General features: G+C 46.6%; 1 long non-coding RNA gene across 1 annotated transcript in view; it reads left to right on the top strand.

Moving 5' to 3' along the window:
- The window catches only part of LOC146832745 (uncharacterized), a 52,103-nt gene that overhangs the window by 13,779 nt on the left and 10,332 nt on the right, over nucleotides 1-27,992 (top strand). Inside the window, exon 2 of the long non-coding RNA XR_014961331.1 lies at nucleotides 26,959-27,136. This is a non-coding gene — a long non-coding RNA (uncharacterized LOC146832745). The remainder of the gene's footprint in view (nucleotides 1-26,958; nucleotides 27,137-27,992) is intronic.

Raw genomic sequence — 27,992 nt, 5'->3', positions numbered from 1 at the left:
CCCAAGGGGGGGGTTCTTCAGCATCTGCAGCGGATGTCCAGGCACTTCGAGTCCTTGCTGGGGGGGGGGTCAAAGGTCAAATCCTTCTTCCTTTGCTATCTCGGGCCCATTGTGCTTTTTTGCTTGATCTTGAGCTCATTTTGCTAATGGTAGAGCCACAGCCATGTGGAACCTACTCCTTAGTCCCCCCTTCCTCCAAGGTGGCACACCTTGCAAGGAGCTGGTTCTTTTGGCTCCCTGTGCTATCCTTCCTCCTGTGTTAGCCTTCCTTCTCCTTGGTGTAGAAGTCCAGTTCTTCCCCAATTAGTACTAAGGGGGTGTATGGAGACTTGCTTTCCTTGTCCTGGGGTTAGACCCACTGGTCCTGGGGTCAACCTTAGGCAAATTCCTTAGTCAAGATGGGTATTGGAGGGTTCCTCCTTTCAGTTGTCCATGGCAGCCATCTCCAGTTCCAATTTTCAGCTCCAACAAAAAAACCTCTCCCCCTTGTATAAGACTTTTAAGGTGGAGATGGAAACTTCTAGAAACCAGGTACCCCAGGCCAATTCTAGGGTACCATATCACCTCTTTCCTTCCCTGTCCCAACCCACCTGCCCAGCATACTTGGACAATTCATGGTGGCGCCACTCAGAAGCCACTGGCCACATCTCTTCTGGGGGCCTCAGCTCTGCCCCTTGCTGACACCACTGCCAGGACCTTTCCAACCAAAACATGAAAGAGGAACTAGCTCCTGTGTTGGCTCCAGAGGGTTGGGCTCCCTTCTTTGTTCATTGGGCTGTGCCATCCATGGTACAGTGTTACAGCTACTTGATGGATGCAGATTTGTCTTCCCACTGTATCCTCCTCAGGAGATGAGTTAAGCACTGTTAATTACTGCCTTTCTAAAGGAAGGCATTTGTTACTGCTGCTGAAAAGCAATGTAATTAACCTGGCCCAGAAGGGTGACAAATATCCTCGTCTCTGACCCTGAGTCAAAGAAATATGATAATTCTGGATGATCCATAACATACAGATACCTTTTTAGACCTTGCAGATTTGGTCTTGGCACAAGTTTTGCCCCATTTTTATATCACTGGACTTTGTAGGCCAAAGGGAGCAAAACTGCACTCTAAAGCAGATTTTCCCCTATGTGCATAATAAAGGCTCACTGCAGAGAAGACAGTACACCCAACTGTCTTTACCTGTGAGTGCCTACTAATATTATAAGGCCTACCACAGGTCAATTCTAACCCTGTAGAGGCCCCTGTGCACCAGACTACCTGTACACAGTTACTGGGCTGAGCATGACTGTAATCTCACACGTGCAGCCATCACTCGTGTGCAAACACTTGCGTGAACACGTGCTCAAGTGCAACTAGCCAAGTGCCCCTTACAAGCTTAAAGGGTGGACCCTGGCAGTAAACACGCTCAGTCCATTTACTGTTTGTTTACAGTGGGAGAGTCACCAGTTGTGAGGCTCACTCACAGTAAAATGGTAAAAAACACAAGTGATCTAAAAGCTAGAATAAAAGGGCGTATTACATGGGCAGAACCCATTTTGTTACGTTAGTGATCTAAGCACTTCAGGAGCCCACCATCTGATATAAGGCAGTTTAATTAGAATTATAGTACATAAAAGGAGAAATTTCTGATACTTAGGGGCATATTCACAAGAAACTATCGCCAAGTCAACGGCACTTTATGGCAGCCAAAGTTGCGATAAATCTATCGCCCCATTCACAAGCTGGTGTAAACAACCCACAGCACCAGTATACCAGCGATGGCAGCCGCAAAAATCATCGCCACAGAGGCCCCCCGCAACTATCGCTAATAAGATGCAGAGTGGGCGTTCCCGTGCCAAAAGCTGCGACAACATCACACCTCAACATTCACAACGACCAGACAGCACTGCGATAAAAACATAAAACAGGCGATAAGGCGCATTAGCACCAGGAAATCTACACCTGCTCTGACCTGGTGTAAAGTTGGACAGCAGCCTGCACAACAAAAGGGAGCACAGCCCAGGGCCACATCGGAAGGGCAACAGATGCCATGGAGCCACCCATCATGCGGCCTGAACACCCAAGAGGGACACAACACCCTCTGACACCACACCCAGGCCCGCAACACCCACCCCCCTTGGACCACCCCCAACCCCGGACTAAGAAACTGCACACCAACACCACGAATCCCAATATAAACATTTTGCCTGATGTCGCACAAGCAGGAAAATCAACACACATGCGTGGCCAGGAAATGGAGACTCAGTCAAACAGCAATGCAGTCACCAACACAAACACCATACAAACAAAAGCTGAGACAACCCTTAGGATGAGTCCTAGTAGCTCCTCACTGGACAATCCGTAGCACACAGCCTGAAAGACCAAATCCAAGAGAAGAAGGTGTGCCATGCGCCCAACAAAGTAAAGACAGGGAGAGAGCGAGGGAGAGAGACGGAGTGAGATTGCACAAGCAGCGCAAGGCCCCTCGGGCACCTGGCTCCACATGCCAACATGTGTGTGCCTATCACCATCCGTACACCATGAGCCCAAGGCTGTGTCCCAATCTCTGAGCCAAAGCCACATCACATTCCGAAAAAGCAAGTAGTAGTCAGACAAACATCAGGGATGAAAGCTCCATTGTTCCAATGCGGGAGGACACCTGCACCTCTGACCTTGGTCCAGAACGCGCCTTGAACACCCTGAGAGAGATGCCATGGCAGATGGGAATGACTTCCACACCATGCATTCTGCAAATGAACTATCCGACTCATCCACACTCCACACACAGAAGCCCCTGCTTGGGGTACCCCCGCATGGGATGCCCTTGACACTCACGGAAACAGCAACCCACTCTCCCTAACATTGCACACACATTCGAATCATTGCTCAGAGCTGTGGCATATCCTCCACACAATTAGGCCTGGGCGAAGCACTACGCTACGCTCGCGTAGTTTGCGAAGTTCGCGCTACTTCGCGCTACGCGAACTGCACGTAGCACAGTGCGAACACGCGTAGCGTAGTGTTGCGTAGTGCTGCGGTCATTTTTTGCTTGCTCGCGGTCCTCAACGTCAAGTTGGCGACCGCGAGCAAGCAAAATGACATCCTGGCGAGACTTTTTCCTTGTTCGCGATCGCGAGCATGGAAAATAAACCTCCCGGCGAGATTCCCAACGCGAGAAGGTCAGGTTTCTCATTGCGAGGGGTCGCGTATGCTCGCGACCGCTCGCGATGAGAAACTACCAGTTCGCGTTGAGAAAGCTGCAGCTCGAGTAAAAATCTACTCGAGCAGCAGAAAACTACAGCTCGCACTGTGCAAGATGCCATTTTCAATGATTGCACAGTGCCGGTTGCTTGTCCGCACTGTGCAATCATTGAAAACAACATCTTGCACAGTGCGAACATGTTACTTCGCAGTTCGCGAAGTGCTACGCGTAGCTCGCGTAGTGCGAACTTCACTTTGCGTAGCTTCGCGAAGTGCTACTTCGCGAACTACGCCCACCCTTACACACAATTGCCGCTGTACAGAAGAGTGCTGTTTCCACGAGACGCACCAACGCAATTACAGGCCATACCAGGCACATGTACAACCCCTGTCACGTGGAACAGTACCGTGCATGTATGCTGCATTTACTAGGCGCAGTGCCACTGGCAGTGCTACGGATCAGTTACCGGCTCAGCTTCCGCATTGCCTACGTCACATGCATCCAGCCCTGGTTCCACTGCCGAACAACTGCCTATCCAACACAACTGTTGAAGAATTGAACTATGACTTGTGTCTGCGCCCCCTGTTGGATCACAAACAGGAGTGTAACCGAGACAGCCGTGCATGGAATGCTCTGACATACTGCGTATGTATTGGTAGTTGTGCATGGGAGATTTCACAATTCCTCGTGTGCAGTGACCACATCGAGGCGCTCCCCTATTGGGCTGTGTTGCAGATTGGTGAAACAGCGTGAGCAGAGCACACCTACCCGGACCACTTAATGGATTGGCTCACCCTGGGGTTCCATGAACACAAAACAACGTACTATTGGAACACATTGCACATGAAGCTGCACGGGCATTCATGGACGAGTAACTACGTTCCTGCAGCCACATCCGATTGTCATCCACAGCATCGTGGGGATTGCTCACACATCCCATCACAACAGAGGATACGTCTGCCTATGTCCGGGCTCCGGATGCATGTGCATGGAACAACGCGTGTGTACACACACCTGTGCAAGGTGATGCAGGCGCAACACAGTGTCGTTTGGCAACGTTGCCAATTTGGACACACAGCTGGGGGAGAGCACACACATGGCAATGTAGTACGACATGTGAACCTGTCGGACCCTCACACCTGATCACTGTCAGTAGAGCAGACAATCGGTGCACTCCGGAGGCAGAGCCCTATGCAGATCTCATGGGCAGTGAGTTGTGCCCCCTCACACGGGCAATGGGCAGACGCCAAACAACACATGGCTCATCCAGCAAGGCAAGGTGGGCTGAGAGCATTGCCATCCGTGATGAATGTTGCCCAGTTTAGCCCCAACATTTCCTGAACTTTGACATGTACACATGCTGCGTGTAAGTGTGATAAGCATGTCCCTGCCTGTTGTGGCCGTTGCCTCGTCCATACTGACACGCACATGCCAATAAAGTCTATGCAACTCCACTGGTGTCTAACTGTGAGGTGTGTTGTTTGGATTGTCCACACGTGCGCCACAATGGGCATCGTCCCTACACAGGGAGGAACTGACTGACACATGTGCAATGGGGGGCTGTCCCTTTGGCAAGCTTCACTTCTGTAAGCCAAACATTGTTATTGGATAGGTGCTGGACGCCATGTGCACTTATGTGACATCAGCAATGTGAGTATGGTGTCCAACCCCTGACCATGTGGAGCAATATCATATATCACAACAGAAGGTGTCCACAAAGATGTGTGTGAGTAGGTATGCAACGTGAACTTCTGGTGTCACATGTGCTGCAGGACACCACTCCTGGCCTGCTTTCGTTTGGGCCAGTCCTACACACAGCCCTATTCAAAACATGGACGTGTGCCCACATTAGGGGTTGTGAGATTGTTGTTGATGTGCAATGGGGACACAGCTAGTACTCACCTTCACAGTCATCAAATTGGCCATGTGTCTCAGGGATGCACATGCGCATAGATGTCAGTTACCAGGGTGTACCTTCATGTGCAATCATTGTACCTACATCCAGCCATACCTCCATACGTGAGTGAACATAGTGATGACACATCTGTGTGATTTCAAATGTTGTATTCACATTCAGGTGATTGCAGGAGCTGGGGCTGTACATGGCCATCCAAGCCCACATCACATGGAAGCCCAGTGGTGTGCCAACCAGAGCCCTTTGGGGATTGCACAGTGATTTTGAAGAGGGAGAATACAGTTCGCAGCTGGATAGCTGTGTAATTGGCCAGCGGTGAAGAAATGGCAGTCCGTTTTGGGGTCCGGGTGAAAGTCACTGAGTGTTCCAGGGGTCACTATGAGGTGTCTCCCAGGCCATGATGCATAGATCACAACCAGGCAGGGACAAGCCATACAGCGGTGATGGCTGCTACTGCCTCCTTCCCCACACAGTAGTTCACATCCCCTTCTTACTCCCCTGATACGGGTTCTGTGTCCGGTGTGTGTGGCAGGGTGATGGCTGCATCACTGTGGGCCACTGATAAATCAGACTATGAAGGTGATGGAGCAGCATCCCTGTGTGCCACAGACACATCAGGGGTTGGAGCTGTGTGTGTCGATGTTCCCGCTGCAGTCATCTGGGAACGGCTCAGTGGCAGCAATGGCAAGATGAAGTACTGCAGGGCATTGAAGTCCCCAGCTACCACTCGCTAGTGTCCATCCGTGTCAGACATTCTTCCAGTCTGCATCCGCTCCATGGTCTCCATTGACCTCCGCATCTGTCCCAACTCTGTGCTATAATGGCTGGTGCCCGTCTGCCCACACAGTTCTTGTTCCAATTCATGGCACCAGTGAGGTCAGCCAAGGTCTGTGGCAGAGCATGGTGCGGACAGGGGGTGTCCAATAGGGACTGTACATGGTCCATGATGGGACTCAGGCACCCACTGTGGTTCCGTGAATCCTGAACCCGTTCAATCTAGGTTGTCGTATCATGACGATTTTGGTATCAGCGAACCGCAAATGACAAGTGCGGTATGCATGAGTGTTTTCGTAAAGTTTCTCCAATGGATTCATGGTACATTTGACGATCTAGTCTGAACCCCTGGGTTTCATTCTGTGCATAGCAGACATTTCGTGGTTGCCCTCACATAGGCTGATAACTCCAGGATGACTGTGGCCAAACAAGTCTCTGGGGACGCATGCACCGTAGCTTGAGTTCGTGTTGACTCCTGTGTGACCTGAGTGAACTGGCCCTGTTGCCCGAGGCTGAACTTGTTGAGCCAGTGCCTCGTTAGGCAGCTGGTCAGATAGAGATCAAAGAACAGGGCATTGCTGATTTTATGGTACATGCACACACCCTTCTATCTCGCTTCTCATCTACCTCTGCTCTTTCCTTTATGGCCTAGTTATCGATTGGGGTTGAGGTCCGACCGACCTGTTTGAACAAGAATGCTGGATTTTGCCTCGTCATTTCTAGTGGGCTGGACAAACTGAAAGTGGGTTCGTCGTTATGGGATACCTTTGCAATGTCATTCTCTGATTGGTCAAGTTTGAAGTAATGGATGCTAGCCAGGAATGTGATTTTTGGTATATAAGACTATGCTCTGCTCAATAGAGTTGAGCAGTCTCCTGAGAACATACACCGTGTTGTACTTCTAGGATCTCTGCTACTGGCTGCAGTCAATAAATACGATCTTTGACGTCACCAAGAAGAGTCCCGTGTCTCTGTACTCCAGGACAGGAAAGAACCCGAAGACTTAGGGCGTGCCCCTGCGCTGCTGGGATTAAATCCCGGTTCTTCAGTTGGCACCCAACGTGGGGCGACTTCAGCGGTACTGGTCCAAGCTTGAAGATCGTGAGGAGCTTCGTGTGAAAATTCTGGAGGGAGGCCTACCACTTCATCGACCCCTGTATGTTGTTGTGGTCCGAAAGTCTTTGCTGCGAAGTTCCCCGCTTTCCGACGGCTACAAAGGACTGCTGCCCTGACTGTCGCCCTGTCTTGGAGCCCTTTTGATGACTTGTAAAGCGAGATGATAGACGGGTCTTCTGGCGACGTCATCGATATCTCAGTTAAGTATACGTGGAGCGTCTCCCAGTACTTGGTTTGTTTTTGGTATCCTACGGGATTGTTTGACTTGGTTTGTTTTGGTATCCTTCGGGATCGTTTGACTTGGTTTGTCTTGGTATCCTTCGGGATCGCTTTGACTTGGTACCTGCAGGCCCCAAAGCCGAGGGACTCGTGTATTCACGAGGCTATCGTTTGATATTCCCTTGAGTTTGAAGCTAGACTAGTGAGCGAAGATGCCTGGTCTTAGCAGACTTGGAAAGATATTTTGTTGTGGTTGTAATAAGGATTCCCGATTGGAGGACTCGTGTCCGGTGCCTCCGATTGGAACTCCGACCTATGAGCTCTATTTAAAACACGGCGTGGGCCCCATCACGTATAATGAGGTATGGATTAGGTATACTAGAAAGGATGGTGTCCTAAGATGGCCCCAATATGGTAGCTATGACACGGACATTTTAGATAATTTAGAGGTTAGACTCTTCAAAAAGAAAGCCCGGCCGGCAATGTTTGACTCTTTCCGCCTTTGGCGAAAAGAAGCCAAATAGAAGGAAATTAAGCTAGCAAAACGAAATAAGCGTGAACGAGGTATGTCTATGGTGCAAGCTGCTATACAGTTTAGGGATAATGAGGAAGAACAAGAAAGCGAACAGATGCATAGGCAACGTAAATTAGCGGTAGGCAAATGTTATCCAGCTTTGCCGCCTCCACAGCAAGAAGAAAAGAAAGATCTTGTGAAAGATCCTTTAATGTCGCATCTATTAAATTCGCCACCCCCTTATGCCCAGAATGCTACCGCACCTCCGCAACTTGTAGTCGCGCAACCTCCGGTTGCTTTGCCTCCAGTGGTTCCCCAACAGCCAGCCCTTCTTCCACTGGCTACTACTGTTTTGGCGCAGCCCTCTCAAGGACCGCCGACTTTGTTACCTTCTTTTTCCTCTACTCCTATATCTGTGTTTTCTGTCCCTACTGTTACTGTTCCGACTCCGGTTCCTTCTCATTCTGCGTTGTCTCCTGTTTTCCTGTCACCTTCTCCTTCTGCTCGACAGAGAATGACCAATGCGGTTGCTAGTCTCTTTTCTCCTCTGTTGGGTTCAGTGGGTATGTCTCCTGTTGTAGAGCGTAAGCAATTGCGTAGTCAATTGCCTGGTTCTGATGAACGGACAGTATTAGATCACTTGGCGCGTGAGTGGGTTACCTATCCTTCGCACTATGATCTTGAGGGTGTTATGGATGTTTTCCGTCAATGGGAAGCGCCGAAACAAAGATATGTATTTGGGATGATGTGTTCTTTCCTTCGTGAACAATGGGAAGATAGTGAGATGGGACAGATTCCGACCGAGCTGTCCCGTGTGCAGTCCGAGTTTGCGAAAGGAACTATAGTGGGTTCCGATGTTGAAAAAGCAGTCGCCATATTGTTGTCATTTAGGAGTGAGTCTCCTTCTAGGTCATTATTTGAGCCTGATTCTTCGGTTAGGAGAAAGGCGCGTCAGTATCCGATGCGTGAGGTTCCTCCAGTTTGGAGACCTGGCGATGCGCAAAATGTTCCACCTGTTCTGCCACATTTCCAGCGAGTTTGGGTACATGTTCCGTGGAAGCGTGCAGAAGTCTTAGCCTTAAAGCAGACTTTGCCTGATCCGCGTAAAAATCCTACGGGGTTTTATAAGGAGCTATCTCAAACTGCGAATTCCTGTATTATGAATTTGGCCGATATAGATATGTTGTTTGGGAATGTTGTTCCACAGCCTATATGGAGTAAGATTCGTCATACGGATCATGCGCAGGAATTAGGTGATACATGGAATAATATTAGAATTGCGGATGAAAGACAGGTAGGTGGTGCTAAACCCGAGGATTTGATTGTTGACCTCCCTGGTAGAATTATCGATTATATGAAGACTTTGATGCCTGCTATACGTGTCAATTGGGACAAGTTGTCTGCATGCAAGCAGAAGAAAGACGAAACTGCGTCCGACTTTTTCACTAGATTTGAAGAGACATTTGTAGACCATAGTGGTCAAGACATGAGTACCGAAGGTGGTCAACGGTTGTTCGTTGACAAGTTTGTGCATAATTTGCTTCCCGAGTTGTGCAATAGATTGAAGGATTCTGAGAGTGCTTGGGCTGTTTCTTCGCCAGCACAGATATTGGCTACTGCCCAATACTATGAGAATAGAAATAAGGATGAGATAGAGAAAGCGGATAAAAAGACTAAAGATCTGAAGACTAAGGTTCTTTTGCAGCAAGCATATCCGCCTCGCAATACCCAACATGATCATCGGCAACCCCAGCAATATTCGAGAAACTCTCAAATGTTCGAGTCTTCTCAACCGCGTTTCCCTGTAGGCCCTAATCAGTGCGCATACTGCAAGATAGAAGGCCACTTTAAGAATAGTTGTCCGAGCTTGATACAACACCCGAGTGGCGTTTCTGGTGTGAGAGGTCCAGGTGCGCGACAAGCTCCTCGTAGTAGAGGACGTGGTATGCCGCAGATTGCACGTTCCTTGCCCCCACAGAATTCGATGAATTGTTTTGATTAACAGAGTGGTGCGTCTGGTAGGACGGCTCAGTATTATGCGGATGATTATTATGTTGAGGGTGAGATTATGGAAGGTCATGATTGCTAGGACAGCCACAGACAAAGAGAGGGAGTCGTCGCAGTTGCAGTAGATCAGAGTGGGCCCTATGTTGAGGTGATTGCATCAGGTGTGTCAGAACCTTTTCTGTTGGATACTGGTGCTGCGAAGAGTTCTATCATGCACTCCAAACTCCCTGGCGCACCTTTGTCTGGCTTAACGAATATTTCAGTAGGTTTCTCTGGCGCCCCGGTTAGTAATCCGATTTCTAGTCCTTTGTCTCTTTCTGTTGGACCTCGCGAATTCAAAGCACCCCTCATTTTGACGACTGGTTGCGGTGAGAACTTGTTGGGATTGGACTTGTTGAAGAGATTACATGCGACGCTTTATTGTTCTCCTTCAGGAGTACAGCTTACATTGGGGAAAAGAGTGATCTCTCCGATGTATTTGTCCAAAGATCGACTTCCAGCTGAATTGTCCTCTCTCCCTGATTCTCTTTGGGCTACTGGTCCTAATGATGTGGGTCTCTTGGAGATTTCGCCATATGTTGTGACATTAAAGGCGAATGCTAGATTGGCACGTATTCCACAGTATCGTATCCCAAGTGATGGTGAAGAAGCACTTTTGGCGATCATTTATGATCTGATTGAGAAATGTGTCATTGAGGAAACGAGAGGTAATGTGTGCAATAGTCCGGTTTTGCCTGTTCTGAAAAGAACCGATTCTTCACAGCCTCCTGTATATAGGTTTGTGATCGATCTTCGCGAGGTGAATAAAATCGTTGTTCTGCAATTCCCTGTTGTGCCTGACATCACCGCTTTACTAACTTTGATTCCGGCTACAGCCACATGGTTTTCGGTGTTTGATTTGAAGAATGCCTTCTTCAGCATCCCGATTGCCGTGGAGAGTAGAGATATCTTTGGCTTCTCTTTAGGAGGCCGAAGTTTCCGGTTTAAACGCGCTCCTCAAGGCTATTGTGAGAGTCCATTGATCTATAGCCAAGCTTTGAAGACGCAACTTGATTTGTTGATATTACCTGATGTTGCTGCTCTTATTCAGTATGTTGACGATCTGTTAGTTGCTGCTGACAATGAAGAGATTTGTAGAGAGGCTACTCTGTCGTTGTTACGTCACTTGTCTGATTTTCATCATAAGGTTTCTCTTTCGAAGGTGCAATATTGTCGGCAAGAAGTTACTTATTTAGGTCACCTCTTATCGAAGGAGGGAAGAAGATTGACACCAGAAAGAATTCAAGCAATTGCGAACATGAGCGTGCCCACGACACAGAGAGAAGTGCGCGCGTTTTTGGGTATTACGTCATACTGTAGACAGTGGATTCCTAATTTTTAGTTGTTTGCGAAGCCTTTGATAGCTCTTACTGTTAAGGATACTCCGAATCCTATTCCTTGGTCTGACGAATGTCGGAAGAGTTTTTCAGAATTGCGTGATGCGCTGTGTTCGGCTCCTGTGTTGGGTACTCCCGACTACAGTAAGCCTTTCACGTTGTATGTCCACGAGAGACAGGGTTGTGCATTGTCAGTTTTGACTCAACAGTTTGGCGATAAGCAACGTCCATGTGCTTAATTTTCGTCGATTCTGGATCCGGTAGCTAGAGCGTTGCCGAGTTGTTTGAGAGCTACAGCGGCAGCGGCTGTTTCAATCCGACAGTCTGCTGGTTTAGTGATGGACAATACACTGATTGTGATGGTTCCACATGCAGTGGATACCTTGTTGAACCGTACCAAGACACAGCACTTAACTAGTGCTCGGTTGTCAGGTTACGAATTGACCTTGTTAGCAAGTCATGTGCACATAAAGAGATGCAACACGTTGAATCCAGCCACGTTGTTGCCCATTCCAACTGAGACAGATGATGCCGAAAAGCATGACTGTTTCCTTAGGACTGAGGAAGAAACGAAAGGGAGGATAGACCTTAGGGACACTCCTCTTGCAGAATGTGATGGTACTTTATGGGTTGATGGTTCATGTTTCAAGCTTCCAAATGGTGATACGACTGCGGCATATGCTGTTACGACTTTGCATACGATTGTTGAAGCTGCACGTATCCCACATAACTCAGCGCAAGCAGCAGAGTTGATTGCATTGACAAGAGCATGTGCGTTGTCAAAAGGGAAGAGAGTGACTGTGTATACTGACAGTCAGTATGCATTTAGTGTTGCTCATAGTTTTGGACGATTGTGGAGAGAACGCGGGTTTCTGACTTCGCATGGGACCAAGATCCAACATGGTCAATTGGTGAATGAACTTCTTGAATCTCTTACTCTGCCGTTGCGAGTTGCAATCGTGAAATGCAGTGCGCATAAGAAAGTCACGGATGATGTTGGTCGTGGTAATGCATTTGCAGACGAGGTCGCGAAGGAGACTGCGAGAGATGTGATGAGTCGGATGTATGTTGCAGGTCCGGCGAGATGGGTTCCAGATAAAAGTATGTGTGAAGATACGATTGAGAATGGGAAATCCATCCAAGCTGACGCTACAGAGAAAGAGTTGAATGAATGGAGAGAAAGCAAGGGTAAATTGGACTCGAATGGTTGTTGGGTTGAGTTGTCAGAGCATCAGCGATGGTTGTTGCCTGATGCGTATGTACTTCCAGTGGTTACAATGGCACATGGAATGGCGCATATCAGTGTGAAAGGGATTTGTAAGTTGTTGGCTCCAGTATGGCAAAATGCTGGAATTCCTAAGTGTGCAGAGAATTTGGTCAAGAACTGTATGGTTTGTTTGATGTACAATCCTGGTAAGGGAACTTCAACTCCAGCTGGTCATTTTTCTCCTCCAACGTATCCGTTTGAGGCTTTGCAGCTAGATTTCATCCACATGGAGAGGTGCAACAACCTGAAATATGTTTTAGTGGTTGTTTGCTCTTTTTCTAGATGGGTGGAAGCCTACCACTTGAAGGACAATACTGCCTTGTCCACAGCTAAAGCTCTTATTAAGGAATTTTTCCCTAGGTATGGTTTGCCGAGAATGGTCTGGAGTGACAATGGGAGTGAATTTGTGGGTCAAGTAATGAAGAGAGTGTGTGATGGGTTAGGAATCCGGCAGAAGTTCCACGCTGCAAATCATCCCCAGTCGGCTGGTCTAGTTGAGTGCTACAATGGCATGTTAAAACTGAAATTGGCCAAAATTCAAGCAAGCTCTGGTCTACAATGGCCCGATGCTTTGCCATTAGCCCTTCTATCCACAAGAATGAATGTGCATTCGCGAATGGGTCTGAGTCCTTATGAGATTGTGTTTGGTCGCCCGGCAAATATTTGGGGAGTGCCGCGGCCGACAAAATTTAGTGAGATAGAACACTCTGTATTGCTTGACTACTTTTACGAATTGACGGCTAAACTACGTATTCTGCATCAACAGGTTCATGATACTTTGCCACAGGCTTCTGAAGATCCAGGGCACGCTATTGAACCTGGCTCGTGGGTGTTCGTGAAAAATTTCCAGCGAACCAAGAACGAGCATCCCCGCTGGCTAGGACCTTACCTAGTGTTATTGTCAACCCGTTCTGCAATACGAGTGCACGGTAAAAAGAACTGGAATCACGGCATACATTGTAAGACGGCCCCTTTGCCTCTGCCATACGATCAGCGGGTCCAAAACGGACTTCCTGATTCTGAGACTGAGACCGTGCCTCGTTTTCTGCCCTTCAGCGATGCCCGTTTGATTGGAACAAACACTGAGCAAGAAAGTGACGATCTTCTTCAAGAAGCTGTGCCTCCATTGAACCGTTTGAACACTGTTGAACCTGAACTACTTTTTCGAGAACAGACATTGCCTGGCAAAAAGCGTTATAATTTGCGATCGAGAGCCACGAGACAAATGGACGATTAAGTTCTTTCCTTGCCATTTTTTCAGGTTAACTCTCCTCCGAGAAACTATTTTTGATTTTTGTTTTTGAACCACCATCCGGGTTCAGCTGTAGGGTCGCGGTGTCAAGTCTTTGGAGTGCAAGCCGAAGACGTTAGGTCGACGGTTCTGGTTGGTCTAGGGCGTTCCCTGGACTGACAGGCGCATTCCTTAGCAGGGAACACTCAGCCGCCGCGAGCAGCACGATTAGAGGATGGAGTTTATCGGGACGGAGAGACCTGCTAAAAGAATGAGTTTCAAGAGCAAAATGTGTATAGTAATGAGTGGAAAACGATTTTTAATATTATGTCTGTTTATGCTGTTTAGCTTAATGATGTTTTTAATTGGATATGTGACATTCTCCTTTCAAGTGACGTTCATGCCCACCACACAACCTATGCCTCCTCCTACTGTTTCTTTTCATTCTTTCCACCCTCTGCCTGAACATGAGTCCACTAGGAGAATGGAATCCGCCAATAATTCCTTTGTTCAGCTTCTGCACCAACACCAGCTAGTTGTGAACACAACTAATTATTGGGTGTGTGGCCTTATGCCCCATACTATCGATAGAGGTATTCCTTACCTGATCCTGCCATTTAGCTATAATGGTTCTGTGTGGGCATACCGAACAATGTTCATTTATGCCCGTGAAATTAACCCCCTACGTTCTGTGAAGGATAACCAGAAGAATAGTGCTCTGGTCAAGGGTATAGTCGACATGATTCGAGGAATAGATTCCTATGAGACTATCCCGAGAGATGAGACGCTAGCGTATATTGGATGGAACGTTACTGGATATGGAGTTAGTCTGAATGGGAACCAGCGAGCGAAGAGATCCCCTCCGATCTGGATAGTACCACATCAGGGTCATTACTGTCTGCAAGGTAATGGCAAGAATCCGAGAGCTCAGTTGGGGAAAAGTGTTTGCACTGAGACTTATGTTTTTGCATCCCAAACTTCCCCATCGTTTCTAGCAGCTAAGGGTACCTACTTCGTTTGCCATGACAGAGCATATACATGGTTGCCCCCAGATTTCTCGGGCACATGCTTTGTCTCGTTCCTGTTGCCTCCTACGTTTACAGCTGTGGCAGATTATCACAAGATGAGAGTTGCTAGAGGTGTCTTCAGTAAGGAAGATACCGCAGGACAAGAATTGGGAGATTTCTTGACGGGTTCTCTGCCGTTTTGGGGACCTATGGTCAACAGCAGGAACGTACGGCAATTGACGAGAGTGGTTGAATCCACCATAGTCGAAACTGCCGGTGCCCTTGGTAATTTGACTGCTGAGCTCCAGTCGGATCGCCTTATGACTCTTCAGAACAGAGTTGCGTTAGATGTCATACTTGCAGATAGAGGTGGGGTATGCAAATTGATCCAATCGAGCTGCTGCGTTTTCATTCCAGACAACGCTCCAACAGTTTTCCAAGCCATTTCCAAGCTGCATAAGATCTCCGAGTCTATACATATGGACGAAGGAGATTGGTCGTTAATGGGATGGTTCTGGGGATCGTTATCCACCTGGGGATGGAAGATTCTGATGGTCATCGGAATGATATTAGCTATCCTATTCCTGTTCTGTCTTTGTGTGCAGTGTGCCCCTGTTATATGTGGCCTCTGCGCTACTTCATGTTCAAGGAGACCTGTCCAGAGAGAGTTACTAAGTTCTAGGATGATGCTACAGCAACATCTTGATGATCTGATGAGCATAGACCTGGATTCAGATTGACGTGAATTTAGGTTATTGCCTAAGTAAGGGCAAAAGGAGGGTCTGTGGTTCCGTGAATCCTGAACCCGTTCAATCTAGGTTGTCGTATCATGACGATTTTGGTATCAGCGAACCGCAAATGACAAGTGCGGTATGCATGAGTGTTTTCGTCAAGTTTCTCCAACGGATTCATGGTACATTTGACGATCTAGTCTGAACCCCTGGGTTTCATTCTGTGCATAGCAGACATTTCGTGGTTGCCCTCACATAGGCTGATAACTCCAGGATGACTGTGGCCAAACAAGTCTCTGGGGACGCATGCACCGTAGCTTGAGTTCGTGTTGACTCCTGTGTGACCTGAGTGAACTGGCCCTGTTGCCCGAGGCTGAACTTGTTGAACCAGTGCCAAGTTAGGCAGTTGGTCAGATAGAGATCAAAGAACAGGGCATTGCTGATTTTATGGTACATGCACACACCCTTCTATCTCGCTTCTCATCTACCTCTGCTCTTTCCTTTATGGCCTAGTTATCGATTGGGGTTGAGGTCCGACCGACCTGTTCGAACAAGAATGCTAGATTTTGCCTCGTCATTTCTAGTGGGCTGGACAAACTGAAAGTGGTTTCGTCGTTATGGGATACCTTTGCAATGTCATTCTCTGATTGGTCAAGTTTGAAGTAATGGATGCTAGCCAGGAATGTGATTTTTGGTAAAGAGTTGAGCAGTCTCCTGAGAACATACACCGTGTTGTCCTTCTGGGATCTCTGCTACTGGCTGCAGTCAATAAATACGATCTTTGACGTCACCAAGAAGAGTCCCGTGTCTCTGTACTCCAGGACAGGAAAGAACCCGAAGACTTAGGGCGTGCCCCTGCACCGCTGGGATTAAATCCCGGTTCTTCACCACGTATGGCATCAAGTTTGGCTGCCATGATCTCGAAACCCACCCGCAGCTGTTCAGCCAACTCCACCTGGGAAGACCACACACGTTGTATGTGCTCCATGTATTGGCCGGGGGGTCCTGGGAGACAGCCGTGGTGGTGTATGTTTCCTGCTGTGTGGTCTGTGCAGGTGGTGGGGTCACCTCGAGGCAGCTGGCCTGCCCTGCTCCTGGGGGTGGGGTACAGAGGCTGTCCAGTATCTGTTGGAGGGTATCTTGACATATGTGCAAGTTGTCCTCTACATCATCAATGATGGGGTTTGTGTTCTGCTCTGCAGTAAGTGTTGATTGTCCCTCTGCAACGTTAAGGGGAGATGTAGGTTAACAGTATTCCACATGTATATGTTTACATTTAGACTGCATGCCAATGTACATTATGAATGTTTGGGGGAGCTGGCTATTCGATGGCAGTCAGTATGTTTTCCGAATACATGATGGATGTGTGGTGGTACCCGTTCATTATCATCACGCTGTGTCAGGCAATGCCAGATGTGAGTGGACAGTTACTACGCACAAGCGGAACCTGTTGTGGGCTCTGTCCTGTAGTGCTGGTGTTGCACATTGTACCACATTGCCGTCGTTGCTGATGTCCTTTGATTGCTATGTGTATGTGCTGCCTTGTGGGGGGAGTTGCCCCTGCAGCTCTGATTTTGTGTAGCCTTGTCCCTTTGAGGTGGGGTGCCTTTGAATTATGTGCTTTTCGGGGGCTGAATCTTTTTTGACTTGGGTCATATGTGCGCTCGGACAGATTTTGTGTACTGGTGCATTGTTCGTCTGCTGTGTGTATTCTACGGCATGGGTTGTGGGTGTACGTGGATATGTCAGAGTGTGAACTGCTCCTTTACGGATGTGATCCGCACTAGGCTACCTCCACGTCGATTCGTGGGCCATGTCATCTTTTTTTGGCTGCTGCCATACTATCGGACATGCAGTGTTGCTTGCATAGTCAGTGTAGGTTACAGAGCCGCTGCTTTGCTGGATTGCGGACAAACCTGAATCCAACCACTGGAATAAACCACGCTTCTGTCCACCCTCCACTTTTAATACACCCTCGACAGCCATGCCCCCAGAAATACTTTTGTTTGAACGTCTGGTCCTACGTGAGGTCATGGATATCCAGAAACAATTTGAATATGTCCCCTACAATCTCCCACTTGCCGAAAAACAAGCACTTATCGGTCTCAAAGAAAGAACAGGCCTAATCATAAAACCAGCTGACAAAGGTGGCGGGATCGTTGTCATGGACAGCGATAAATATGAATCCGAGAACAAAAGACAACTATCTAATACCCTGCATTACCGTAAACTCACTAGAGATCCCCTGCCTGATCTGAAAAACAAGATTCAACGCGTCACCAGTGATGCTCGAACTACAAACATCATCTCTGCCGAAGAGTTTACCTTCCTCACAACCTACACCCCCGAACACCTGTGATCTACGTTCTACCGAAGGTCCACAAGGATAGCAACAGTCCTCCTAGATGACCGATTGTCTCCGGTTGCGGATCGATCCTGGAGCCACTAGGAAAATACATCGATGCAGTCATCAAAGAATTTGAGCCATTGACTGATACCTTCATACATGACAGTATGGATCTGATCAAAACCATAGAAGACAGACCCTATGACACCGACACGGAACTCATAGACGGACTGGACATAGAGTTCTTGTACACAAACATTCCTCATGACGAGGGGCTCACAGTTATCAAGGAACTTCTTGAAGACAGACCAAGACCCACCCTGATCCCGACGGACTTCATCATGGACCTATTACGCATTGCTCTTGAAACAATTACTTTCTCTACCAATACTCATTCTACAAATCAAGGGTGTACCCATGGGTGCTTGTTTTGCCCCTAATTTTGCTATTTTGTTCGTACACTACCTGGAAAACTCTCACATACTAGCCCCGACCAACCCATTTAGGACACAAATTTCCCTGTGGCGGCGCTACATAGATGACGTCCTCCTCCTTTGGAAGGGTAACTCTGACACACTGAATTCCTTTGTCCTCTGGCTGAATCAATCTCAACCACATCTTAAGTTCACCCAGAACTCCAGATCCAATGACTTACCATTCCTGGACAACACCATCCATGCAGAGGAAGGAAAAATTGGAACCATGCTATACCGAAAACCAACAGAACGAAACACCCTACTGCATTACTGCAGTTACCACCCACGCAGTTTGAGAGATGGCCTACCATACGGTCAATTTTTACGCATTCGTAGAAATTGTAAATGGTGCCAGGATTACTTCAGGAAGTCTGACGTTCTCTGCGAAAAATGGATTTCCAGGGGCTATCCACCAAGACTAATCTCACGAGCCCGTAAAAGAGCGTGGTATTGCCACCAAGACCTCTTCCTCACACCCCAACCAAAAAAGACAAATTCCAGAATCCCTCTTGTGACCAAATTCAGCCCTTGTAGTAACCATGTGAAAAAAATCATTAAACGCAACTGGACCATACTGAGAACTAACAAATCTTTTCAGGAACCACCTCTCTTCTCTTTCCAACGAGGCAATAACTTGTCAAACCACCTGGTTCACGCCATTACCTGGCCAACCAAACCCACCCAGTCTCACTCAATCACCGCCGCCTGGGGCCTACCTCCAGTGATCGGCCACTATAGATGCCAAACATGTAGCGTCTGTGAACTGACCTGCAACACAAAGGATTTCAGCTACAACAACAAATCCTACGCCATGAAAACCTTCACCAACTGCCGTTCCTAGAACATCATCTATGCCATCCAATGCCCATGCAATCTTATATACATTGGCCAACCCACCCAGATGATTAAACAAAGAATCATACAACACAAGAGCAGGATACATTCCAAAGTTCTGACAGCCCCTCTGGTGGCACACTACCTTGAAAAAAACCACAGTGAACTCGACATCCTCTGGCAAGTCATTGACCAACCTCTACTTCCACTCAGAGGGGGCAATTTGCAAACCTTACTGAATAAAAACGAATGCAAATGGATCACACGCTGTAACTCAGTGACCCAGGGCCTGAATACGATCGATGAGTGGAACAGCACCATTCAGTTATGATCCCTGTCCCTTGCCCCTACTTGATTACCTGTCATTGGCTATTTTAACCTACACATAGTCTGTTGGGTTATCCCCAACACTGGATACATAATTGAGCTGATGACACCGTTGTTTGCCTTCATCACACTTGTCATCATTTGTCATTGTAATGTCACCACTTGTCTGCATTTGTCCTCGATGTGCCACCACTAATGAAATGTTTGCTGTCTACTTGCCCACCAACTGTGACACCCTGTTTGATTTCTGTTATCATTATAATTTGTCCATGTGTTCATTACTTAAATTCCATCCGGTATCTCAGACTGCATCATCATTGGAATTGTGTACAAATGATTTTATACTACTCCTTCACTCGATTTATATTCATATGCCATTATACATTGATTGTATGACTGGGTATGACAATTTTTTAATTGTTTGTATTTACCCAGCTAACACTGGACTCACCATGTAATCAGCACCCTGTCAATTTTGGTTCATCGAATTGTTCTGAATTGTGTCTAATTTAATTTCAGAAAATCATTGTTTGGAACCAATCATCCTGTATATATTTAACGTCACCTTTTCACTTTGCGCTGTGTTTTTCACTTGTCACTTGCGCCGTCACCTCTTGTCATGAGCAGAAAGTGCACTAAGTCCTTCAGGGTTGCCTCTGCATTCTTCATTGCTGATATAACTGTCTTGTTTTACTTTTTCTAATATATGATGCCTTGAGCACATTCAACGAAACACACAGAGTCTCTCCCTTTTGTTCCTTCATTGTAATGTCTTGTAAATACATATATACCAACTTCTACTGAATCCAGTTGAGATATTGTTGATACTTGCATTGCTGGATTCGGGCACATGTGCATGGGTCGGTTGTGATATTGGTGATTGGGGGGCCCTCTGCGCACATTGTGGGTGGGGGCCTGCTTGGCATTTCTATGTGTGTGGCAGTGTGCCAAGGCAATCAGGGACATGTTCCAAGGTCATTGTGGGTGTGCAGTGTGCCACGAATATGTGCCAGTGTGCCACGCATATGTGCCAGTGTGCATATGTGCCATTGTGCCCATCTCCCCCCGTCCCCCCGTCCCTGGTCGTTACTCACCCTGTTGCTGTTGGGTCAGTTCGTATCATGCTGTGTCCAGGCCCCCCAATCCTGCCACCGTCTCCTCACTGCTGACTGCAGCCACCATTTGCTCCAGCTCATCCAGCTCCTCCTGTGTCGCAGGAGGCCCACCTCCAGTCGCCGTTGCTGCCTTCCTGTTGTCGGCGAGCTTATGTTTGGTCTGCCTTTTTTGATCATGCTAGCGCCTCTTGACCTCCTCCAGTGACTTCTTCGACACTCCGACTGCATTGACATTGGTAACGATGGCCTGCCATATTTTGGTTTGGGTTGCCAGTGCCGCAGTGGAGGTGCCGAACAGTTGGGGATGGTGTTTGGTCACCTCCGTGACGAGGATCCGGTCTTCCTGCGGACTGAACCCCGTTTACCTCTTCCTCTTGTCCTTGTCCTTCCACAAACGCGGGGTTCCTGGCTGGTCCTCCATGGGGCTTGTGGTGTCCGGCTTGTCCTCTGCACTTGGTTCGAGTGCATCCATGTTGCTACGCCGCTCCAAATGTTTTTTTCCTTTTTTTTTCTTGCTTTTATGTTGCTTTTTCCCGCCAGACGTTTGGGATTTGCAGGCTTGTGGCTGGCCTCGCTGATTTGTGTACCGCAATTGTCCTCATCGCATGATTTTTTGCGTTTCGCATGTTTGCGGTGTGGCGTCGATTTTGACACTGACATTTGACGCGTAATCTGGTGTCTATCGCATGCTACCACCTTGTTGTGAATTCCACGTTGACACAGGGTTATTTTCCCGCGATGGGCTGCGATATTGAAAGTTGCGTTACGCTACTCTTGCGGTAGTTATCACACATTCTTGTGAATATACCCCTTAGTTTATTACATGAATATAACTACTTAGATCTACTCACAATGTTACTCAGTCTCTCACACATAAGGCATTGAAATGTCACACATAAGCACACTAAAAACATGGCAGTGTCACACATAGGCAAACTGAAAACTTGGCAGCTATGGTCCTGAGTCTGTGTGGTAGAGTTTGTTGTAGGGCTTGCCTCAGAGAGAGGGAATATCACATCACCCTGCTTGCCACTGTCCGATACCACCCATCATTCTCCTTTTCTGCAAGCTCTGCAAGCTTGGACAGCCATCAACTGATTCAGTTGGCTTCTTTTTACTTTTTCCATGGCCTCAGTGGCCTGGATAGATTGATGGGGGTTTTGGGAGCTAACAATGCTTCACCTACAGTGCTGCAATTATGCACCTTTGTCCCAGGGCTTGTCACAGGCTCATGGAAATTTGCTGGGACTGAGGACTGGTGTACCCACTCTGCCTCTTCTTTGCACCTTCTCAGTCTGGCGTCCTGTAATGGCAGTCACAATATAATTTTTTTTGATTCTGCCAGACAATGAAAGCTTTTGGGCTTATAGAGTATTTGTCCCCGAAAAGGACGGAAGGAGAAAAAGCTCCCTTATCCAGTGTGGGAGTTTTATTTCCTCAATTTGGGACTACGAACTGTCCTCGAGTCTGGGTTGTAGGAAAGCTTGAGACACATTTTTCTAATGCTTATTTCTCAAAAACTACTGAACAAATTTACACAAAACCAAACAAAGGCAGGTAAACATCATTCTGCCAGAAATATTGTTTGGTGCCCAGGGGTGTGACCCAAAGCCAAGATAGCCCAGCGCCCAACTGCATTAGGTGGAGCCCGATACCAAGATGGTCCAGCCTTCCGCCCCATTCCTCTTCTAACTTGTTTTCCTCTTTATCTGGTAGGCTTTCAGCACCCTGGTTGGGCAGATTTAAGTTTTTACAGACTAATGTAATCACAATCACAGAAGTCAGAAAACCTACTCGACCATCAGGTAAGAAAGTGAGAAACAGAACAAGATGGGGGGTCTTGACCATCCTGGCACCACAGTGCAGTCCCTACCTCTAGTCACATGCCAGTCTTTCGGTCACACAAGGAGGCAGATTTGAGGCGTTTAACCACCTGCCTTTCAAATATATGTCAAAATTAGGCCAAAAAAGCCCAAATTTCTTCTTGCTTGCCATTACGTTGGCTGCACTATTTGGGCTCTAGGCACTGGTATTTGGGGGGTAGATAAACTGCTGTTTTTTAAAAAAAACCCTTTATCTTGCATCCAGCGGGTGTTCAGTGCCATTTCCCTGGGCAGAGTAGATTGGGGTAAATTCTACAGTCTCCCCCCTCCAGTGGTACAGAAGGACTCTCAGTACTTTGGAGATGGGGTGTATGGCCTGATGCCAGGACAGGCTGGCCCCCATTTCATGAACAAATATGGCATTGTGCAGCAGGAACCCTGCAGTAAATCTGCAGGGGCTACCCCCACCAAGAGTACATTTTGCATGCTTCATTAGGAGGTGTGGGAACTACAAGGCTTCAACAGTGAGTTCCAGCTTGTTCTAGCTTCAGCTACCTGGGACTCACCACTCAATATTCCACAGGCCACTGGGCAATGCTTTGGAAAACCCACTTTATTTAAGGAGTACCTACGTGCAAGTTCTGAAAATATGAAAACTCCTTGTGCATCTCTGCCATTGTTTTTTTGCTATTTCAGTAACAAATGCCTGCTTTTCGGGTTTGTTTCTAAAATACAAAAAAAGAAAATGCTGACTGGCCATTTGACATGGTATGGTAGCCAGCAAGCGCTGTTCTTTTGACAAAAGTGCTTCGGCCATTTTGCCAGAAACTCTTTTGCCAAAACCATCCTTGACAAGCTAGGAGAGACCTTAAAATGAGAGCAGGTGACTGTCTTTGGTCCGGTGGGATGAAGTTGGTCAGATGGGAAGAGGTAGGTACTCAGGCACACTGGTGATATGCATATCAGTCCTTCCTGTCTGGGGTATCATGGTGGTTAAGATTAATTCTAGCAAGCCAACCTTCACTTTTTTTGTTTTCTCAGTGCAAAGCTCAAAGCATGGCAGGTATGACCAGACATTGGTCCCATAGTCAGTGCCCCACAGGCTACAAGCTACAGCCTATTGACAAGGCCCTAATAGGACAAAACTATGTGGCAGGAACAGGATTGATTTTCATAGGGTTCCTGTGTGGGGTGGCATGTTGGGCAAAATTAAACATAATCCACCGATCACTTTCTTGTTTTCCTCCACCACACTGGTGGGCTGTCACGCCACCTGCCAATCTCAAAATAGCTCAGCAGGTTAAATTAATTAATAAGTGTTTTATTTAGCTCTTAAAATGAAGTCCTACTTATTCCTGTGTCACATTGTGTAAACCAACATTAAGGTGAGACTCTCTTTGGGGAGCCACAGGGCAGACAATGTCTACTAGGACCCAAAAGTGGTTACTAAGGTCATTTTCCGCTAGTGTCCTGGGCAATGTCCTACTATGGCTCTCCAGACTGGGCCACATATACCCTTTCCACCCTTGACTCTCAGGGTGGTGAGGAAGAGCAGTGCAAGGTAGCTCAGGAAGGTTGTGTGCAGGGTAGACACTCAGAAATCAAAAAGCCACACAATAGATATCCTTATGTACTGTCCAGCCCAATACTTCTCTTATTAGAAAAAAATAAGTATTTTAATCTCAACAGAACTTAATAGGGTATACATGGAGTGAGCAAAACTAAAAGGATGCCCCTGTGGGGTCTACAGGGTTCTCTATGGAATGAAAACATAAAAGTAATAATTGAAGGTGAGGTGCAGGCTCACTATGTTGCAGCAATTGAGCTTCATAGAGTTGTGTGACTCACAAGTCAGTCTGTAGAAAATAACTCTTGAGATAAATTGTCCCATCAAAGTGTTAGGCAGAAACTTACAGTGAATGTCTCTTAGGCATATGGAATTACCTGATGTTATGTGCACTCAGGAATATGCATAAATCAGGCAATATCCCCTGTCTTTAGGAGTCTGGCTGTTGCCGATACCGGTCCTAGAACATAGTACTCTTCTCCCCAGGCAGTAAAGTAGCGCAACTGGAACAATGTGGTAATATTCGGGGTCCACTTATACACAGTATTTTCAGACAAGAGATGTGGATCCATTATCTGTGTTTAGAAACTGATACTACCTTCAGGCAGGAGTACCCACAACATGAGCACAATATGTGTGAAACTCTGCACCTGCCTCTCATCATCCTTCCAGAACGGACCATTCAATGGAAAACAAAGGATCCAGGCTCTCCCCAGAAACCTCACTTTTACTAGCAACTGTCTCTGCCTCCTCACACAATTCCCCACCAATAGCCAAATGAAAGTGCTCAGGATGAGCTAATCAGTAACCCCCTCCTTCAAAGATCACATGGAATTTCTAAAGGCAGTCCGGTCTCCATCTCTCCACATTTTTGTATCTAGAGTTACACCCTCCTCAGGAATACAGCAAATACACTTCCTCTGTTTGGGCACTGTTTCACACCCTCCATCTTGTACCATGTCAGACCAGGGGACAATCCAAAATTGATCCCACTGGTAACAGTATAGACGCAACTAGAAAACAATATAGGGTTCTACTACCATACATTATACATGCACTTAATATTTATAGTGGGATGTCAGCGTGGAGTCTTGTCATGATACGAGTGAAAACCTTACTCAATCAGGCCTGTAGGCATTGTGCTTATATTCCTGAACAGGTAAGAAGGTCTGTTCAGCTACTGATCACTAAAAGCATAGTACACTGTCACCACCACTCACTGTACATAGCCTGGGACACCAGTGGTGGACTTGTGTCTAGCAAAGAGTATGGTTTTGCTGCCCCATCCAAGACCTCAGATGTATGCTCTGGGCCTTAATATGAATGTTGGCTTAGGCCTGCAGCATACTTTCACGTGTGCTGAGGTAATGATACTAGATTCACTTGCAGTTGGGTCACTCAGGACATGAGCACACAGCCTTAACTTGAGAGGGGGCATTCCTATCCCAACACCTATCATCACTTGAGTGTTCATGGCAGACACTGCCATGCATCGGAAGAAGTTCGACAGCAGCTCTGTTAGGTGACCAGTTATTAGATTGAGAGATTGGGTGATCATCAATGATTAAGTTCACTTAGCTGAAAATGCTAGCTCTGATGTAGCACAGAAAGGGTCCTCAAATATCGTTTTTGGCAATTTCGCATTTCAGGCAAAAATAATTGTTGTCCAAAAAAAAATATTGATAAATGTCACTACATAGAATTCCAGAAATCTTGACCCGATCAGGACTGCTTGTTGGAACATTGTTAGGTAGAATTTGTTTTCTATTTTGGTGTTCGTGTGCTGGACTTTACAGGTGTTGAATATTGGTTTGATGCTTTATTTAAATGGGCAATGACTGAAGGTTACGGTTCATGCATTTGAAAAAGTATTCATTATCTGTCCACAACAATATCTTTTACCTTCTCTGAGGTAAGAGCAGAGTGATCTTCCTTCATTTAGTAGGTCTCTTTTAGAGAATCAATCTTTTTGTGTAGTCATCTCCATTTCTTGCTGCCTAGTATAGCTAGTTCTTAAACTCTGCACACTGGTATACTGTGGTCCAGTAATCAGTGTAAGTGCTATGATCACTAAAACATGCTTAAATTGGCTAATCCCCAATTGGCATATTTAACTTTTTAATAAGGCCATAGTACATGGTTCAGAAAATAAATGAAGGGCACAGAAATGAAATGTTATTTGTGGACTAAAGCAGATATTATGCCATCCACAAGGCTGACAAGGAAAACATGGTATCAGGTCTGTATTTGAAGCCAGGCTGCTGCAGCCTTTAAAACTACAGGCAAACCTGTCAAATTAACCCTTTTTGACAAGAAGGAATCCTACTTTAAAATATTAAGTCACCCCTAGGAAGGCCTTGTAGCCCACAATATAGGATAATTAACGCCTGATTTGGATCTTGACGATAGGTTCTGAGTACTCCATCAAACTGATGATGGACCATCAGCGAGATTTAGATGTATGCGGGCTGACTCACACCTGCCAATGACGGAGTGGTTCCCACCATGGCTCACCACAGCTGACACGGCAGACTTCCATATTAGTGAACGGTGCTCCATCGCAGCGAGGGTAGTGGGGTTGCGCCCAAGCCTATTTAGATAATGCAGTTGGGCTGGCAGTCTCATAGCAGTGATCTGCCGATGGAGTGAGTCAATTGTGGGACGCATTTAGCATTGCACTGCTTCTGGGGCTGTAGTTAGTGGTGATGCTAGCATCACACACCTGATGTCAATTGCACTATTGTGAACACCTGGTTACTATACTATAAAATACAACCGATCTCAGACCATGATCCTTTGTCATTCCACAGCACCACAACACTGTAGCTAATTCCTAGGAGTCGAGCAGCTTTTTTTTGTTCTCCCTGTTTGTTCTCTCTCTTTTTTAAATTTGGTATGTGTCTTTGTGTTCATTTAATTTCATTTAAGTATATTATTTTCTCCATAACACCTGGCCCACAAAATCCCCGTTCCACAGAGGCAGAATTGTCAGTCATGGTAGTTGAACTTAGAGTAAAGCCGCAATTGTTTGGAGCCCAAATCCAAAATACACCCCTGTCTCAGAGAAGAATAATGTGGACCAGAATATTTGACAGAGTGAAAGTTATAGCTAACAATCTGCGTGCACAGGATGAAGGTAGGAAGCAGTGGAGAATGCATTCCCTGGCCTCCGAGCATCACATTGTGGTCCAGAGGACGGCACGTGGTTCTCCCACCCCCCCATTACATCTCATGCCCTGAGAGGAGAAGGTCTTGTCCATCCTGCACCCTGAAGGCTACAGAGGGATCCCTGGTGGACTGGAGTCTGGTAAGTTATGCCTTTCAATGTGTCATTAAACACATATCTCCGCTTTGGTTTGATGTTGGCTGTTGCTAATGTGTCATGCACAATTCTTTGGACATGGAAATCTAAATATATCAGTAAAATCTTCTTTGGCTTGATTGTTTGAATGTATTGGGTTGGATTTAAGATAACAGCTTTCAATAGCCATCACATTGCATATGATCTTATGGTGCTGGTAAGTGTGTATACTTCAAATAACATATGTGTTTCCCATAGCGAATGTCTTTTCTGTTACTACTGCAGATTTACACAAGGTATGTTCAAGTTAGAATTTTGCAAGTGTTGTGAATGTTGATTTGAAATAACTAAATCTACCATGATGTCTTGTTTCTATGTAGGGAAATAATATTGCAATTTACTTTTGCTCATTCTGCCCTTTTTCATCAAATGTTCTGATATGCTAAAGTGTCATTCATCCATCAATCTCTATTTAATGCTCTCTTTTGAAAATAGTTTGTGGTGAATTCTGGATCATTTTATTTACTTGTCATGTAAGTAAATTGAGGTCATTAGTGCGACAAAACATTTGTTGACCGTAACTATTAATGCCATCTAAACTTTTATGCGGATTAAAAGGAGCATATCTTAAAACGGAACTATGAACTGGTCACATGCGGACTAATGCTAAACATCTCTCTAAGTTGTGCAAATGTCAGTCTTTTAGCCTGCTAGGACTTAGAATGCTAAATTCCACATTTCTCTTCTCTACTGTGTTGTGTTGAATGGTTGCTGCATTTCAGGTATACTTACTAATGCTTCTTTTTTCATTTCAGAACATCTTCTTACCTGTTTATTACAAGTATTTTAGTATGAAACATGA

This window comes from Triturus cristatus, chromosome 5_1 (assembly GCF_964204655.1).
Source record: "Triturus cristatus chromosome 5_1, aTriCri1.1, whole genome shotgun sequence".
NCBI classification, from domain to species: domain Eukaryota; kingdom Metazoa; phylum Chordata; class Amphibia; order Caudata; family Salamandridae; genus Triturus; species Triturus cristatus.
This window is presented reverse-complemented; position numbering and strand designations above follow the sequence as displayed.